We start from the raw sequence: 19,731 nt of genomic DNA on the forward strand, positions 1-19,731 counted from the left end.
TAGTCAAATTCTTCTCATTCTCTTAGTGAAGGACCAGGTTTGTAAGGAAAAAAAAGCCTCTCAGAACATCAGTTCATCTGATAATAGCAGGGCAGGATGTTCTTAATGTAAATCATATCTTTTGTTTAATCCACCCTCTAATTTTTACTATGCCTAGAGTTAAATGGGGGTGGAAATATAGCAAGGCCTATTCAAACTGAGAGAGTGAAAAACTAAAAAGTAATAAATGAAGAGGAAGTAGGGCTGATTTTTGATATGATGTCAGATGGGATGCTGTTAGGTATTTTGAAGGAGCAAGATAATTTCATAAGAACTAAGAAGAAGAAATTTGGAATATTGGTATGTGCTTTGGATCAGATGCTTGGTCATCAATTAGAATCATTGACCCTAAATGATTAAATATCAACACCAACCATCCTGTGATCACTTTTATTTTCAATTCTGCCTTACACCTTCTTTGGTATTCTGTTCCATTAAAATTAAGCTTTGTTCAAATTCTTTCCAATGTAGTGAGAAAGAAGAATAGAGTATCTAAGTAGATAAACAACTAGATAAATTGAGGAAGAGTTAGATTCAAATGCAATCTCTTTTTTTCTTATTGATATTTTATTTTATTTTTCCAATTACATATTATAAAGGCTTTTCAACATTCATCCTCATTCATATTTATTTATGTTACACATTTATTTATGTTACACAATTTTCAAAATATTCATATATATTAACTTGTGTAGTCATTCCCCAATTGATGGGCATTCCCTTAGTTTCCGATTCTTTGCTACCGCAAAAGTAACTGCTATGAATATTTTGGATTAGGTGGGATTTTCCCATTTTTTATATTTTCTTATATATATATATGTATATATATACATACATATATGTATGTATATATACATATATATATGTATATATATGTATATATATATATATATATACATATATATATATATATATATATATATACATACACACACACACACACACCTAGTATTAGAATTGCTGGGTCAGGGGGTGGCTAGGTGGCGTAGTGGATAAAGCACCAGCCTTGGAGTCAGGAGTACCTGGGTTCAAATCAGGTCTCAGACACTTAATAATTACCTAGCTGTGTGGCCTTGGCCAAGCCACTTAACCCCATTTGCCTTCCAAAACAAACAAACAAAAAATAAAGAATTGCTGGGTCAAAGTGTATAATAATTTTATTGCTCTTTGGGCAGAGTTCCATATTGCTCTGCAGAATGGTTGGATAAGTTCAGAACTCTATCAGCAGTACGTTAATGTCTCAATCCTCCCACAATTTCCCCAACATTTCTTGTTTTCCCTTTTTGTCATTTTAGCTAATCTGATAGGTGTGCAGTAGTGCCTCAAAGTTGTTTTAATTTGCATTCCTCTAATCAGTAATACAAATGTCATCTCCTACACTCAATAGTCATACTGCTATTGGTATGCTGGAACTGATTCATATAGGCTCATAAAATCTGAATGTTAGAATTTTATACATTTATACCCTGGAAATTAGCAAATGGTACAAGTCAAAGCTAGGTTTATTGTCTTATGGATTGTTCAGACCCAGGAAGGTGATGGAGAAATTGTTAATAAAACAGATTACACTTAAAATTGCATCTAGTGTACAATTTATTTTTTCTGAAAAGCCAGTTGTTAAAGACATACAACACACCCGTGTACAGTGTCCTTGACAAGGGCTTGTAAGTACTTCAGCTCACTCTCCAAATTTAGCTATCTAATTATAATATGTGGGTAAAATAAATATCTCCAGCAGAAATTCTCTATGTTGATGAAATAACACATCCATAAAATATTTCCATATATGCTTACACAAAGAGAGTAAAATGAAACTTCATTTTGACCAGCTCTAAGAAGAAACCACTTTCAGAAAAGTATCATTAAAGGAAGGAAGGGTTATGAGAAAGACACAAAGATGGAATATTGGACTACCTGATCAGATATTCCCCTAAACTTATCATTGAATATTGGTGGGGTCCCAGCCATATGAATTGACCATTTAATGGAAAAGTCACAGTGATGAGCTCCTGCAGAGTTATTATGATGGGTTTCTTGTGTAGATAGTCCTAGAGATTCTCAGATCATTAGAAAAATTTAATCAGTCTACTTTTTCAAATTCCATAATTGATATAAAATTATGTTTTTGAACACTGGGTAATGAATGAGCCTGGATGGCACACATACAATTTAATTTTCATACCCTTGATCAAAAAAGAAGTGAAATACTTTATGTAATTCCTGCTTTATTACTTTTATTTTTGCCAATTTGTAGATTATGAAGTTGTAATTCAGATCAGTTTTCATTTACTTCTGATTCTACATTAAGCTTAACATTTAAATTTCAATATTTATAGTACAGGCTTCCATTTTCAAATAAATTGATTATGTCCATTGATCATTTATCCATTTATAATTGTTTTCCTATTATTGAGTGATTCTCACATTGCTAGTATAATTTTAATTAAGAAAGAGGGAATTTCCATAGTGGGAGTTCTTTATAGAAATGAAATCATAGGTATGAACTAAGACTTAACCACACAAAATATCTAATTATTAGAGCAACAAAATTTTATCCTTTAAACTAATATCTGTTGCTCCACTCCTTTTTTTGCTTAATAATAGATGTTTTACTTTTCAGATTACCAATACACCAATATAGATACCAATACACCACTTAAATGGTGGATTAAACAAAAGATGTATTCAGTAGGAAGTTGTTATTTATTAATTAAGAATTTTGTCATTTATAAATAATATTTTCATTTTAAATGTGTATTTTTCTCTCACAATAACATCTATCTTATTACATATTATCTAATTATAATGATGAATATACCATCACAATTCACTCATAATATAATGTTTGATTGATTTGAATTTCTCTTCCTCCCCACATTCTAGCATAGAGATCTTTTAAATAACTTCTTGTTTTCTGTCTCTCTGCTTTCAAGTGAAATGTTCAACTTTATATGATATTCACTTCATTGTTGTACTCCTATGTGTCTAATCTGTGTGCATTTATCTATGTAGCTTTAGATATAATAAACACATATATGCCTATGGAGTTATTTGTCTATATTCACGAGCTTTTCCTACTTTCTCCAGTGACCATTGATGAACCCAGGTTGATTTTAATTGGTACTTTATGATATACAATTTATTTTTCTGTCTTTGACTTTGAAACAATTTTTTCTTGGCCACTATCATTTGGAAAATTGATTATTATGTGTTTTGGAAAACTGAATTTTGAGTTTTTCTCTGATTGGCAAAATGGACCCCCCATAGTTGATCAGAGCAGGGATAGTAAGATCAGTGTTTATAGTGGCCAGCAAAATCCTGTGGCAGAGGGCAAAAGTATTGACATTTCTGTGGTTCGAGCACTCTCCTTTTTCTGAGCGGGAGATATATGATATGCTGTATGCTTAATTTCCTTCATACATTGCAACATTTTCCTTCTTCTCTCTTCTCCCTCCCTCCCTTCCTCTCTCCCTCCCACCCTTCCACCCTTCCTTCCTTCCTTCCTTCCTTCCTTCCTTCCTTCCTCCTTCTTTCTTTTGGATAATTCTAAATTACTCTTCAGAATATTTGCACCAATTCAAACTCCTCAAAAGTATGGAGCCACATGGCTACATTTGAGTATTTTTTATCTAAGGAATGTAGAAATTCCCAGAAGTGTCTGAGTCGGATTTGAACTTAGGTCTTCCTGATTCTAGACTCAGTGGTCTATACCTTGCATTGCCTACTTGCCACTAATATGCTAGCAACACATAAGACTATATGTAGTTCCTTTCTTCAAGTTATGTCATTTTTGTCAATTTTTGTTAAGTGAAACACCAGAGTAGCTTTTACTTGCATTCCTCTTTATAGTTTGCAACTTTCTTTTTTAAAAGTTAAGTGTTCATATCCTTTGACCACTTAGTCATTTGACAATACATCTTTGTATTATATAGTTTCATTAATTTCTCCATATTGCTAGGATAAGATTTTAATTAATGATATTTATCTCAATTCAATTATTTTTCTATTTTCTATTTCATTTTCCAATGATATTTACTGTTTTTATTCATAGAGGCATTTTTAGTTTAGTTAATTATTTTTGTTGTCTCTTCCATTTTGGTTTGGCTAAGAATTCTACTCGTTGCCATAATTATATAAGGAACATTTTCTCATACTATTCTAATTTAATAGTTACATCCTACAGCAGAACTTCTATTGTTACATCACCTACTATTAGCATGACAAGCTTCCATTGAGGAATTCTGCTACAAAAACTCTATCTTCTTTTTCCATGAATATATTCTCCTTTGAAAACAATTAACTTAATCTTCATTGTTCCTTATTCTCACTTGTATAGGATTCTAACAGTAAATGATTATTAGAAGAACTTGAAGATTCCCAAAATGTGTCAACTCTCCAAAATAGATGTCTAACAACAACAAGATTACAGTGAAACCTCTTCATGGTAAGAGGTGCACTCTAGTCATTTCTTCATTACATAAATAATGAGTCCATTAGAAGCCTTTTCTTAGCCTCTTATCTCTGTTATCCATCATTTCCTGAGCAGAGCTCACCTATTAGATTTTATTTGTATCCCACCTTGCCATCCCTTCAGTTTTTTCCCAAAGCTCAAGGAGGATCAGAAAGAATTAATAGTACATATAATTTTGGACTTGTGCCAAGATTATAGCTGCCTTTTACAGATTTCTTTTGACTGTGAGCTCTTCAAGAGCAGAGGCTATCTTTTGCCTTTCTTTGAATTCTCTTTCTTTAGAACAGTGCCTAGTAGTAAGATGACTATATTGTCTAACTGAACACTAGTGGACTGACTTAAATGATTGTTCAAATGGGAAGGCTACAGGCAATAGACAATCATGTAAATCAATTGATTTCAGTTGCACAATACAAAAGAAAAATACTTCTTAGCTCAAAAACATTCTTTTAACAGCACCAGTAAATTTGAATGAGCAACATGTGAAGATCACTCATAGTTTTGGCTTCAAACTATAACCCAACTTAATTACATTTCTTATATTTGAAACTTGTTTTCAAATGTCAAATTGCATGTTTGAACATTTTCAAAAATAAATCTTGCTCTTGATTTCTGAATGTTGGCCACCACTGATAGTATTTGTCTTTGTTTAAAGGTTTACAAAATGCTCTTCTTATAACACCCTGCAAAGTGTGCAGCATAGGTGTGATTATTCCTCTTTCAAGGGTTATCAAGGGATAATCAAGACTCAAGAAATGAAGACATTTGTTTATATTGTGATATGCACACACACACACACACACATATATATATATATATATACATATACACATACATACATATATATATATATATATATATATATATAAATGTATAAATATGAATCAAGTCTATGACCTGAATTAATGTTTCCTAACTTCAAATTTAGCAGTCTTTCTTAGACTATATTAATGAGGAAACAATTTCAGGTACTGTAATATAGAAGATAATGTAATGTAAGAAGTTTTGGTAGGCAGCATAGAAGGAGACAATGACATTTCTTTAGTACAGGTGATTTTCTAGTTCATAGGTTCATAAATTTAGAGGTGAAGTGGAGCTTAAAATTCATCTATTCCGAACTTCTAAGTTTTTGGATAAAATAATTTAAACACATACATGTTAAAAGATTTTCCCCAGGATTATATAACCACTTTCTGGCTGAAGCAGGATTTGAATTCATCTTGATTCCAATTCCAATAATCTCTTCTCTATGCCATGCTGCCCCATTTATTTACTCAATTGCTGTCAGTAAAGATTAAGTAACAGCGTTTTGCCCATTCTAAATGTATGAGACATATTTGTTAACTGTCTCTGAATATGTTGCTTAATTGTTTCCAAAGGAAATGCCTTTGCCAAGAGGAGGATATCCTTTAGATCTCTGAGTATGTCCCCTTTGATTTATCACTTGGGAACATTTTGAAGTATTGACATTTCCTTTGTAAATGATACTGTTTAAAGTTCAGATACTATTTAAACTCATCACATAATATCAGTTTTGATTATTGTAAAGAAAATGGAATTGTCCCTATTCTTGTTCCTTCCCTACATATACACATAAGTGATTAATACTTAGAGTCAATTTGAAGGCTACTTCCTGATTTCTAAGGCAATCGTTTTAAGGGGAGAGTTTGAATTTCATTGATTTTCTGTAGTAATATAAGAATCAGAGACACACTCAAATTAAACACCATATATTCAGATAGCTCAATAATTCATGTATCTAATGAATACTTATCAAAGAGAGGAGAAACACTATCACCCATAACTTTTTCAACCCATTATCAAAGTTAATACTGATTATGAAAGGCCATGAAATAACCAGACTTACATACCAGAAACTCATGATTCTTTATAAAATGATAGATGACAAAGTGAGCTACAAAATATTCTTGAGAATTCAACAAGTAAATTAGAGTAGAACACCACAGACTAAACTTTTGACCATCATCACCTGGACTTTACTTCAATTCTAACAATTTGATAAATATCATTTTATAGATATCATCTTATCAATATACATGACTTCCAAATTCTAAGGAATGAAAAATTTTCTAAATATTGTCACCTAGTAGGATAAACAAAAATCAAGTGTAAACAAGATAAAGAAGTTATGAATACCATCTCACTGTATCTACCTAGAGTTATAAAGATTAGTGTAAGGAAGATGGGTTTACCTCCCAATATTTTTATTCAGTTATAAAAAAAAAAACAAATATTTTATCTGCTAGCGCAGTTACTTGTCAGACATTAAATAAAAAAGAAAAACACAAAGTTAACAACTTGTCCTAGTACCATTTCCCATTGAACTCCCTGAGTTATTAGATAAGAGGAATGAAAGATAATACTAATAAGTTTGAATTTTAGATATGGTGAAATAAGCCAGATGGTTTTAGAGTCAGGAAGACTGAGTTCAAATTTTGCCCCTGAAGCATACTAGCTTTTTGACCATTTGCAAATCACTCAATCTCAGAACACAAAAAACTGCTTAAGGGCTCAAGCTTAGAAGGTTATATGTGCCAGAGGGCTAACTCACACTTCTGGTTGCTAGAAATCCCTTTCTCTCATTTGTAGAGTATTCAAAAAGTCCTCCTTAAGCAAGTTTAAACAGCAACTATCTGTCCTTGGCTCCTAATACAAACATTACTTGGTCAGTCTATCTGAGGATGTGCCTAAGACATTGATGGGAAGATGGGAAGGTCAGAATCCTCTGGACTCTTCAAAGCTCACAAGGCTGTCCTATGGTGAAAATTGGGTAGGAGTGGGAGGAGACCCAAGGTTCTCTTACTCCCAAGTTGTTCCTCCTCATTTAACAAATTTACCTAAATACCAATGGGATTTAGTGGAATACTGTGATGGCCCTATCATTTGTTTTAGGTTTTTTGCAAGGCAAATGGGGTTGAGTGCCTTGCCCAAGGCCACACAGCTAGGCAATTATTAAGTGAGGTGGGATTTGCACCCAGGTACTCCTGACTCCAGGGTTAGCGCTCTATCCACTGTGCCACCAGCTGACTCCAGCACTATCTTTTCTAATGAAACCGAGTCTACCTAATTTGGTAATTTTTATATGTCTCAGGAACATAACCAAGTTTCATCAGCCTTTCAGACTGATTCTTTTGCAATGATTCTTATGCAATATCACCCCATTTCAATTTTTTTTACATTTCATCTAAATTCTATTATCTAAAACTGAGACCTCAAATTCATCTGAAATCTCTTTGCAGCTATAATTGGAAAATGTATGTAAAGATGACTATAATACTTTGACATATGGAAGAATTTCCTACCAATGGAATTGTTCCAATAATAAAATGAGAGAAAGTAAGTTTCCCACCATTAGAGGTATTCAAGTAGATTCTGAACATTCAAACATTAAGAATACAATAGAGGGAATCCTTCAGTTGAATGGAGAGTCAGTTTGATAACCTGTTAGATCTCTTCCTCATTTATTATTCTATGGTCTTCAAATTTTTAAGTGCTAAAACCTAAGATATATGGGACAAAAACATATAATTGGAGGATAGGAGGATGGAATGAATGGTAACAAATTTGGCTATTGACAAGGACAGTGACTCTTGTAAGCAGCACACTGACTGAACTATTGTGGGATTTCTCTGATTGACTTCTCCATCATGTCCTGACCCCGATTCCATTCCCTTCAAGCTTCCTTTTGTGTTTTATTTTCCTCTAGTAGATTGTAAGTTCCCTGAGGAAAGAGACTGAATTTAATATACATGCATGTGTACATTTGTACATATATATGTAATATATTTATATATATATATCAAATATATAATTTTTATCTCCAAGGTTTGATTCAGTACTTACCAAACGGTAACCACTTAATGTTTATTGACTGACATTGATTGACAGTAGGGAGAAGGGAATGGTACTGGCAATCCGTCCAAGGATGATATAAAATTGACTTTTTACCCTTTCATTTTTGTACTTTGTTGATCACTTTTAGATCATTTACTCTCTTTGAATTCTTTGTCAAGGTACTACCCTAAAATGCAAGTACTTAATCATTTCTTATAGAATTCTTTCAAACTGAAAGAGAGCTTCTATTGTCCTCTCCTCATTTAAGTCTCTTTGAATCATATTCAGATTAAAATATAACATCTTGTTAAATTATCAAGGCTAAAATTAATGGGATGGTTTTGACTCTTCATATACAGCTGAAGAAACTAAGGTCAAGGAAGTTAAATGATTTGCACAAAGTCCTATACCTGGTAAGTGTCAGCATCAAAATTTGAATCCAGGCCACTCAAATCATAGTATAACACTAAGCCATATTGACATGATTTCAGAACCAGAGCCTAAACTTTAATTCTTGTAAATACTAGTCACTACTAATGAGTATTTGTTATGGTATGATTCTATTGCTATTTTTTCTGTATTTAGGCAGTTTCTTCTTGTTCAGTTGTTTTTGTTTCAGTTATGTCTGACTCTTTTCCACCCCATTTGGTATTACTTTGGCAAAGATACTTGAATGGCTTGCCATTTCCTTATCCAGCTCATTTTATAGATTAGGTTAAGTGATTTGCCCATGGTCATACAACTAGTAAGTAATCTGAGACCATAACTGAACTCAGGTCTTCCTCACTCCAAACCTAATGTACTATCTACTGCACCACCTATTTGCCTACTAGGTTACAGTTTCTTACAAATCAATTATTGTAATTGACTTGCAGTCTATTGAAATTATTGCTTATATTGAATTTAAGATGATGGTATCCTTTAATTGAAGGGGTATTTAAAATATTTATGAAATATATAATAATTTCAGAATAGTATTAAATTGACAATCAATAAATGTTTGATTATTCACATATGATTTGAATATTTTATAATTTTGAGGTACAATTGAACTCTGACTTTCACCTATTACCTTTCCTATTTCTGAACTGCATTGTTTCTAAGTTGACACTTGATGCACATTTAGGGAAATAAAACTTCTTTTAATGTTAGTATAAACATACTATATATATATATATATATATATATATATATATATAGTAGCAACTTTTCCCTCATAAATGCATTTAGAAGCTAATATGAATGACTTTAAATCACACAATGCTTTGGGTTATTCTCACAGTTGCTTCCCTTCCCATTAGTCCAGACAGATAATTCAGAGCTCATTTTACAAGTTACTTCAAGAAATAAACTCTAAATATAGGTGGCAACCAATTGCTCAGTCAAAATATGGAGTCATAATTAATAATAGACTCTAATGCAAGGTAAAGTAATGACTTATAGCACTAATTTTCATTGAGTGCTAGTTTAAAAATCAATGCTATATAGACTTCAATTTAGGTAGACTTCCAAGCTAATAGATCTGAGTAGGTGTTGTCTCCAGTGAATCATATTACCAGATTATTTGGGTTATTAAGGACTTTCCATGCTATCATTTTCAATAACTTGATGCAGCTGTTTCATGCATTTTTCTCTATCTGATGTAAACCAAGCAAGGCTATAATCAGTAATTAGTAACCATGTGTTATATGTGTGTGTGTCTCTACAGAGTATGACATAATTGTACTTTATGTCCTCTTTCCCTGTTGCCACCCTGTGAAATGTTTCAAGTTCAAAGGGGAACCATATGATATACAGTAGGGAGCAAATCTGATGCTCCCTGACCGAATTTTCTGAAACAGCACATCCTTGTGAAAAAACTCTCCAAATGAGAAACAGACGTTCTAGGAAGTTTTCATGGCATATTTTCAGTGTTTGTTTTCAACAAATGGAAAATGGTTATAAATGATATTTTCTTAATGACTAGCAGGAGAGCCCTCATACTGACAGGACTAAACAAATATGTTTTGGTACTCCCATTTTCATAACTGTAGGAGAGTAGAACAAGAAGAACATATGGGAAATCACATAATCTGGTGTTCTTCCATTTTCTGTCCTTTATGTTATATATTTGATATTTTAAGTAATTTTTATCTGCTTGATTCTTTGCATAAAAGCAAATATTAACACCTCATTTGTACCAATATAGATTGCTGGTAACTTCTGCTATCTGGTATAAAATCAATAACTCATAACAGAGTAGAAAAGCCTTTCTGTAGACCCATTCAAATTTTATAGAATCTGCCTGCTAAAGGGTAAATATTTTATTTATGGAAACATCTCTCAAAGTCTCCCTCAAAATCTATTTATTTTTATTTTACTCCATTAAATAGGAGGATAGGTAATGAGTGTAATTTGAGTAACCATTTGTGTTCTCAGTTAGATGGTTTAGGGCATACAGTTCCAGACTTGTAGTCAGAAGACCTAAGTTAAAATCCAGTTTGATGAACTAAATGTGATTCTAGGCAAGTCGTTTAATGTCTCTTCATCCATTCAGAGAATTAACTGAGATAATTATAAAACTCTTTTCAAAGTACTTGTTAATGATGATGATAATGATGATGATGATGATGATGTTGAAGAGGTTGGAAAATTTGATTTTTGAAGAATCCTTTTAATGTTAATGAAAGTGCCTTGGAGATTTGAAGAATTTGTAGGCAAATGGGAGCCTCTGTGATTGACTAAAGCTAGTTGTATAGCTAGCACAGAAAGTACATCTGGAACCCTTAGGGATATCCATACAACCCTGAGGGAAGATGCCACTACATGCATTAATCAAACAGTTTTTGCTGTCTGGTTTTTAAGGTCTCAAAGAGATATAATGAAACAAATTAGAAAGTGGGAGTGGGGCTGACATTGATAGCAGCAAGAAGTTATATACCAGTTGGTCAGCTAGCCTTTATTAAATTTCCTTCACTATGTAAAGTGATGAGGAAGAGCAAAATTTGGGTTATTGTATCAAGGAGTTTACAATCTTGAATCAAGGAAGGGTTAGAGAAATCCTAAGAGGTAGTAATGGGAAATTTAAAACTACAGTGTTATGGTATCATAGTATAACAGAGTCCAATAATTATTATTATCCATTATGATTACTTTGAGACATTAAGATGAGTTTAAATTATATACAGAATTTTTATGGTACTGACACACTGCCATAAAACTTTGGAATTAAGGAGAATTTTTCTGGTTACATCAGAACTTGTGTATATGCTATTGAGGGACATCTTGGGGAGGAATATTTTGAGATTAATGTTGGAGCTGGAAAGTGAAGGGAACAAGGAAGAAAAATGACATGATATTATTCATTCCAACAGGGGATTTATGGTCATTTGATTTCCCTTCTGCCATCCTGCTAAGGCTGGATGTTTAACCATTTTGCAGTGTTTACCACTTTAGCTCCAGGAGGTTCTATTGCTCCTATTAATACTTGGGATTTGCAGGTGAGCTCTTCTAGTTACAGGAGACCATGTCATTCACAACAGTAGTGACAGTGGAAGCTTTCCTATTTCAGATTGTATTCTGAGCAGGGATAAGAATACAGGTTAGAATTTAGAACACAACACTTCTTGTTGTTCTCTGTAAGCAAGTTATCAACAAACTGTATTGGGTTCCACTGAGTACTGCGTTAATAGAAAATATGCAAGAATAAAACCAAGTAAGATCTGTACCTTTTCCTTCCCAGAGGTTGGGAATAGGTCTGGTTTGGACATGGGTGCTGAGAAGTTTACTGCTAATGTGAAGTAGTTTTAACCTGTATTTCTGTTTTCCCTAAATATGACCACTGCAATATGATGTCATAGAATTTTTTTTGCTCTGTGTTGCAGAGGGAATTCAAAGCAGAAATGGGCTTAGTTTTGATTTTACTTATCAAAGCACGTATGAACAGAAATTCAGCCCAGAAAGAACTGTGGAATACTATTATTTTATTTAGTTTACTCTGCTTAAGAAGTGAAGGAAGTATCTAATACATTTTAGAAATGTTTCTACTGTATTATAGAAAGCAATATCATGGGCTTAGAGACTTGGGAAGGGAACAACTGTTTAGACAAGAGTATGTTAGTATATTTTTCATAGTTTGCTTCTTTAGGATTTGCTAAGAAAAGAAAGAGGAAGCAGTTAGAATGATACTATACTTCATTTTTTGGTGCTGTGAGAAAATGGCCATTATAATGATCTGGGGATTTCCAGTGTCTGCTTCTGATTGTATCTATGTTCTGTTGGTGTTTCAAACTCTTCAAATTGAAGAGTCAGGCAGTCAAAAGAGATGTGTTTATATTCCTTCTTCATCCTTGGTTATCTTTTTTGCCTATTGTTAGGTTGATACATCATCCCATGGTTACAGCAGAAATAGCAGTGTCTAGAAGGAGTCAGTGATGACCCTGTGCCCTCTGTGAAACTGCTAAACCCTGGGAGCATCATTGTATTGCAAAGCAACTTATTTTTTATTTGATATTTTGTTTTTCCCCTATTACATGAAAAAGAATTTTAAACATTCATTCAAAATATTGAGTCCTAAGTTCTCCCCATCTTATTGTCCCTTCCCTTCTTTCTTCATTAAAAAGAAAAGCAATTTGATGTAGCTAATACATGTACAGTTATACAAACATATGTACATATTAGTCATGTTTTGAAAGAAAGCACAAACAAAAAAATCAAGAAAAATAAAAAAAAAGATATGCTTCAATCTGCCTTCAGACTCCATAAGTTCTTTCTCTGGATTTAGGTAACATTTTTCATCGTAAGTCCTTTGCAATTATCTTGGATCATTGTTATGATCAAAGTAAGCAAATCAATTGACTGAACTTAGGTGATGAAACTTCTTTTGCCATTAAAAAATTTTTTGCCAAGTAATTTACATGTTAATTTTGTTGAATATTTGAAAGGAATAGCAAGTTGTGCATAGATTTGCAGTTTCATGAGCAATCATCTTTTTTACTGTTATATAAATACTCCTTTTATTCTATAAATTAAAAATAAAATAAATTTAAAAGTATTTTTTCTATCCATCAGTTGTTCATGAATAGATCTCACCAATGTAAGAGTAAACTGCAATTTTCCCTTTCTATTTTTCTTCTCATTTTACTTGGATGTTTTTACTCAGTGGGAGATTCAGAATTTTTCTTTTAGAAAATATTGTTGTTTCCCTAGAGCCTTACACAGTGCCTAGCCTATTTATTGATTGATTGATCAATATGTTCTCACTAATCATTGTAACCACCACAAATAGTTTGAACTTGACTGACTCAGACCAGTTTCTTAATTCCTTTCTGCTATCTACATATCTCTTAGATATGCAAAGGGATGATGAATACTCATCATGCATCATGTTATATGCCTACCTGGAAGGGAATGACACAATCTTGCCTGCAGTCATTTAAGGTAAATATTTTGCACAGAGTTGCTTTTGTGATAAAAGATTTTGCAGGAACATCTGATTTATAGGATAGAATTCCCATTTTACAACACCTTCTCCACCGGTGATTGGTAAAAGGGACCAAATGTAAGCTAGAGGAGAATGGATTTAGTGTCAGAGAATCTGGATTTGGTTCCTAGTTATTTGGTTATTGACTTAGTGCAGGAAAATTTAGGTTCCAATCCTACATATCTAGCTATATGATCTGGGGTATATTACCTAAATTCCTTTCTAGCTCTTAATAGATGCTAGGAAACTGATACTGGTTGATTATTCTACATTGGAAGAGAGAAGTGGCTTACACAAGTACACTGTACTATTTTAAGCACTTTCATGTTGCTCTTCTAGCCTTTGTCTTTTCCAGAGATATTTCAAACATCCAAAAGATTTAGTTGATTGCTGCTGATGGGTTGATGTTTCCTCTTCTTGACCTACTTGAAGGCTTGATTTCATACTATAGAGAATCCATTCTTCGGACACTATTGTCTTGACAGTAGTAATTCTGAAACATTGGCAACAATGATTTGTTTGGTTTATCTTATCATTAGTTTTTCTCCTCATCTATAGAATCTTATGAATATCCTACTTTACATTTATAGAATCTTTTCTCTATTTACCTGTGTTTTGTGATAACTTGTTCATGGGAAAACTCATTGATATTAACTATTTGCTTTAACCAAACAAAAGACAATACAATAGGCATTGAAGTAAAGATCATTGGAATGCTAAATAACAAATTTTCTTATAACAAAGGTAGGCTCAAGCATATTGGAAATACATAGATTATGTAAAAGTCTAACTTTCAAGGATTCTACATTTAAAAATGAAAATAACCTGGAAAACATTTATACTCTCTCCTTCTAGCCTCCCTTCCCCTTTTCATTTTAAGGAAAAAGAATTGGCAGCTTAGAGTATTAAAGTGATTAGACTAAAATGAAACATATTAAATGACAGAGGTGTGAGCTGTCTGTCTCCAAGCATGCTTACTATGCTCATAACATTTTCAACAAGACATTGGCAAGTACTAGAACTCAAAGAATATTTATTAATTGAAAGCAAAATCCATGAGTGTCTTGCCAAATTCATAATGCTAAAACAATTAGCCTTTAGAATAAAATAGATAAAAGAACTGATTGAATTTTAAAAATTATTTTATTTCATCAAGTATTTCCTAATTTCATGGAAAAATTATTATTATTATTACCAATGAATTACAAATTTACTTCCTCCATCTTCCTAGTTCCTTGAAAAGTCAATATAATATTGTTAGAGATTCAAAATCATGCAAAAAATTTCCATGTAATCCATATTGTGAAATAAAACACACACACAGGAAGGAAAAAATTAAGAAAAGTATACAGTAATCTGCAGTCAGAATTCATCAATTTTCTCCTAAAGGTCATTAATATTTTTATAATAAGTCCTTAGAGTTGCTGTTTCTTACAATCTTGCTGTTATTATGTACAATATCTTTTCTGGTTCTGCTCACTTCACTTTGCATGAGTTTATACGTTTCCCTAGTATTTTCCTGAAATGAAATAGGTTCTTTCCCTTGGATCTCTTTGTAATGCATACTTATTAATTAAACTTCTGAATCAAAAGGTACAGATGATTTTATTAGCCTTTGGATGAAGTTCCAAATTACTCTCCAAACTGATTGGAGTTGTTCACAATTTCACCAACAGTGTAGTAGTGTCCTATTTTTCCCATCTCCTCTAGTTTCCTTTTGTGCCATACTAACCAATCAGATAGTGGAAAGGTAGTACCTTAGATTTAAGGGGATGTCCATCAGTTGGGGAATAGCTGAACAAATTGTGGTATGTATGTATATATATGTGATGGAACACTATTGTTAGATAAGAAATTAGGAGGGATGGGATTTTGGAAAAGCCTGGAAAGACTTGCATGAATCTGAATGAGATGAAGAGAAACAGCAGAACATTATATACTTTTAACAGCTACATGGGGATGATGAGCAACCTTGGTGGACTTGCTCACTCCATCAGCGCAATGATCAGGGACAATTTTAGGGGATTTAGGTGATAGAGAATACCATTAGTATCTAGAGCAGGAACTGTGGAGCTTAAAGTTAGACTAAAGATTGTTATCTTCAAATTCTAAAAATGTTGTCTTATGCTATTACATAATTTTGCTATCTTTAATATTTTCTTTCTTCCTTATGGGTATGTTTTGTTTCTCAACACATTCAAAATTTTGATCTATGCCAATCATGGAAACAAATTTAAAGACTATATCAAATTGCTTTCTATTGGGAGGGGAGAGAAGGAAGGGAGGACAAAAATGGTAAATTCAAAACCTTGACGAAAAATGATTGGTAGAAACCACTATTACACATAAGTGGAAAACAAATGAAATATTTATTTTATTAAGAAAAAGATGTATGACATGGAATGTGTATGCCTGGAGGGTCAATCTCTTTATGTTACAGAATGGTAAATTTCTTCTTTTAATGTCATTCCTCTGTTTCCTAGAGCCCTGCTTCCTCTGATCTTGTCTGTTAGTCTCAAACAGGGAGTACACTGCTGCTTTCAAACTTGCAATTAGATTTAGTTCTATTTATTTGTAGTGTTGGAATTTCCCTCCATTGCCAGTTTTTTTTTTTGGTTGGTGTCTCCAGCTGGAGTGTCACTTCTTTTCCATTAAAAGAAGACTGGGTTCTAGGATCTTTCTTTTAGCTTAGCTCTTTAAGGATTATACCTTAGATCTATTAGAAAGGCAGGCTTTCACACATTCAATATCACGTGTATTTGTCTCCACAAAGAGAGAGAAATCTCTCAATACCCCAACCTTTAATTGTGGTCAGTATTTTCTTTCTAGAAAATGATGCTATTTTGAAATATAGAATATATAACTATCTAAGAACTTTCTCTAGGTAATTAATTCATTATTGAACCTTATTTCCTTCTGTTCATTATATGAAACATTGTGTTTTCTTAAGTTTTTACCTAACTTAGGTAAGGGAGTCTTCCATAATCCCTACAAATATGACATTCACAATTTGAGTCTATTTATGCTCATCATTTATTCAGTATGGCAATAATTCTCTTATTCTGATCATATCACATTAATTACATTAACATTTGTGAAACTCCTTACATAGATTTTCTATCAAAATAAAATTAATTTTGAATATTTGCATTTCAAGAAATGTTGGGTTTAATGTCCTTAAATTTTATGACATTCAATTTCCAATGTTAATAAAATTCAAAGGCAGTGCACATATGAGAAATGCATTAAACATATGTAAATGAGTATGTTTGTATGTCTGTATGCCATGTATTCATTAATTAGCTAAGAAATATCATACCAATATGGAATGATGCTATGTTCCAGAGAATACAAAGAGAAAATAGAAACCATTCATGAAATCAAGGAACTTACTTTCTATCAGAAGGAAAACTATTCTTATTTAGTCATAGAATAGATTCATTTTGATTTTTTGAGGGTTAAGACAGGTGTAGCAATCAGGATGCTTGAACTTAGTATTGAAGAAAACCAGATTCTCAGTCTTTGAGCCACCTTATGCCTGAGATACTTTTCCTTATATGGGTACATAAAAGAAAATATAGAACAAATTCAAATTTATCAGTTTGCATCATTATCTGTCCATAGTTTATGTGTTCCCACTGTGGTTCTTCTATTACTCAGAGGAGATGGCATAAACAAAAGAAATTTACCTTTCTGTAAAATGAAGTGATTGACCCTCCAGGCATACACATTTTATGCCATACATCTTTTTCTTAATTATATAAATTATTTCATTTGTTTTGTAATTATATATAATAGTAATTTTTAGCAATGACTTTTTTGTCAAGGTTTTGAATTTTTTGGCCTCTTCCCTTCCCTTCCCCCTGCCCCCCAATAAAAGGCAATCTACAGCAATCTACTATTTGACAAACCCAAAAACATCAACCTCTGAGATAAGAACTCATTATTTGATTAAAAATTGTTGGAAAGAATGGAAAATAGTATGGCAAAAACTAAGCATAGATCCATATCTCACACTATACCAAAATTAGGTCAAAATGGGTACAGGATTTAGACATAATCAATAGCATAGATAAATTAATTGACCAAAAAATACTTATCTATCAGATCAATGGGATAAATTTATACTCAAACAAGAATTAGAGCACATTATAAACTGTAAAAGGAATGATTTTAATTATTTAAATTAAAAGATTTTACACTAATAAAATCAATGCTGTCAAAATTAGAAGAAAAACAGAAAGCTGGGAAGAAATCTTCACAACCATCTCTGATAAAGGGTTCATTTCTAAAATACATAGAGAATTGCATCAAATATATAAGATCACAAGTCATGCCCCAACAGATAAATGGTACAAAGATATGGACAGACAGTTTTTCAAATGAAGAAATTAAAGTTATGTATAATCATATGAAATAATGCTCCAAATCACTATTGATTAGAGAAATGGAAATTAAAACAACAATGAGGCATCATCTAAAATCAGTTAGATTTGCCCAGATGAGAAAAAGGGAATATGATCAATGTTGGACAGGTTGTGGGAGGATTGGGATATTGGTGCATTGCTGGTGGAGATGTGAATGGATCCAACCTTTCTGGAAATCAATATGGAACTATGCCTAAAGAGCAATAAACCTGGTCATACCCTTTGATCCAGCAATTCCAATTCAAGGACTATATATCCAGAAGCAATTGTTAAAAAAATCACAAAAGTCCTACATGTTTGAAAATATTCATAGTAGCTCTTTTTGTAGTGTCAAAGAATTAGAAATTGAGGCGATGCCCATCACTGGGAAATGGCTAAACAATTTATGATACATGAATACTATGGGATATTATTTCACTATAAGAAACCATAAATGGTCAGGCTCTAGAAAAGCATGGAATGACTTGCATGATCTCATGCTGAGCAAAGAGAGTGGAGCCAAGAGAACTATATACACATCAACATTATGAGATGAACAATCTTGATGGAAAGAACTCATCTCAACAATCCAAAGAGCTAGGACAACTGTATCTGACTGGTTATGGACTATATTATTCCCAACCAGAGGAAGAAAAACAAAACAAAACATACAGAAAAAAATTCCAAATCTGATGAACATTTTATAAAAATAATCTCTTATGTATCTCTTTCCATTAATATTAATTCCTCATGCCGCTATTTACTAATTTGTAAATATGTTTGAAAAAATTTGTATGTAAAATGCTAACCTGACCATCCCTGTTGGGGCAAAGGGAGTGGGAAGGGAGGGTGGAGGGAAATTTTGTAACTTGGAAATGTGAATGTACAAACGGATGAAAATAAATAAAAAAAATTACAAAAGGAAGGAAATCTGATATAATCTTTATATTTTTTCCATCGTTTGCATAGATAGAAATTGACTGTGTTGAGATAAAAAAAAAAACAGATCCATAAGAAAGAAAGAAAATACTTAAAGGAAAATAAAATGAAATGAGAGTAAGAGTAATAGTAATAGTAATAGATAATTTCTTCCTCAAACTAGAGCATACTCTCCCTTAATAAACATAGAGTCAATAGTAAGACTACAGTCATTGCCCATGGAATACATGTTAGAGAACATTTGGAATTTGCATGGAAGAACATCCAAAAAGAGTTATTCATTCCCTGGGCTTCAGTCTTCCCATCTCTAAATTGAGAGGTTTGGACTAGGCACTTTCTTAGGTCTCTTCCAATTCCAAATCTAATGCAATAAAGTCAATTATCTGACTTCAAAATTCTGATATATCTAGTATTTCATGGACTTGGGTATACTCACCTCATATAGTCTGCAGTATACCCATCCTTTTTCATCATGTTATCTTACCCATCTCAATGAATAGCACAAGCATTTAATGTGTATATTTTATCGATAAGGAAACTCACTATCAAAAATTTCTGAC

This window comes from Macrotis lagotis, chromosome 5 (genome assembly GCF_037893015.1).
Source record: "Macrotis lagotis isolate mMagLag1 chromosome 5, bilby.v1.9.chrom.fasta, whole genome shotgun sequence".
Lineage (NCBI taxonomy): Eukaryota > Metazoa > Chordata > Mammalia > Peramelemorphia > Peramelidae > Macrotis > Macrotis lagotis.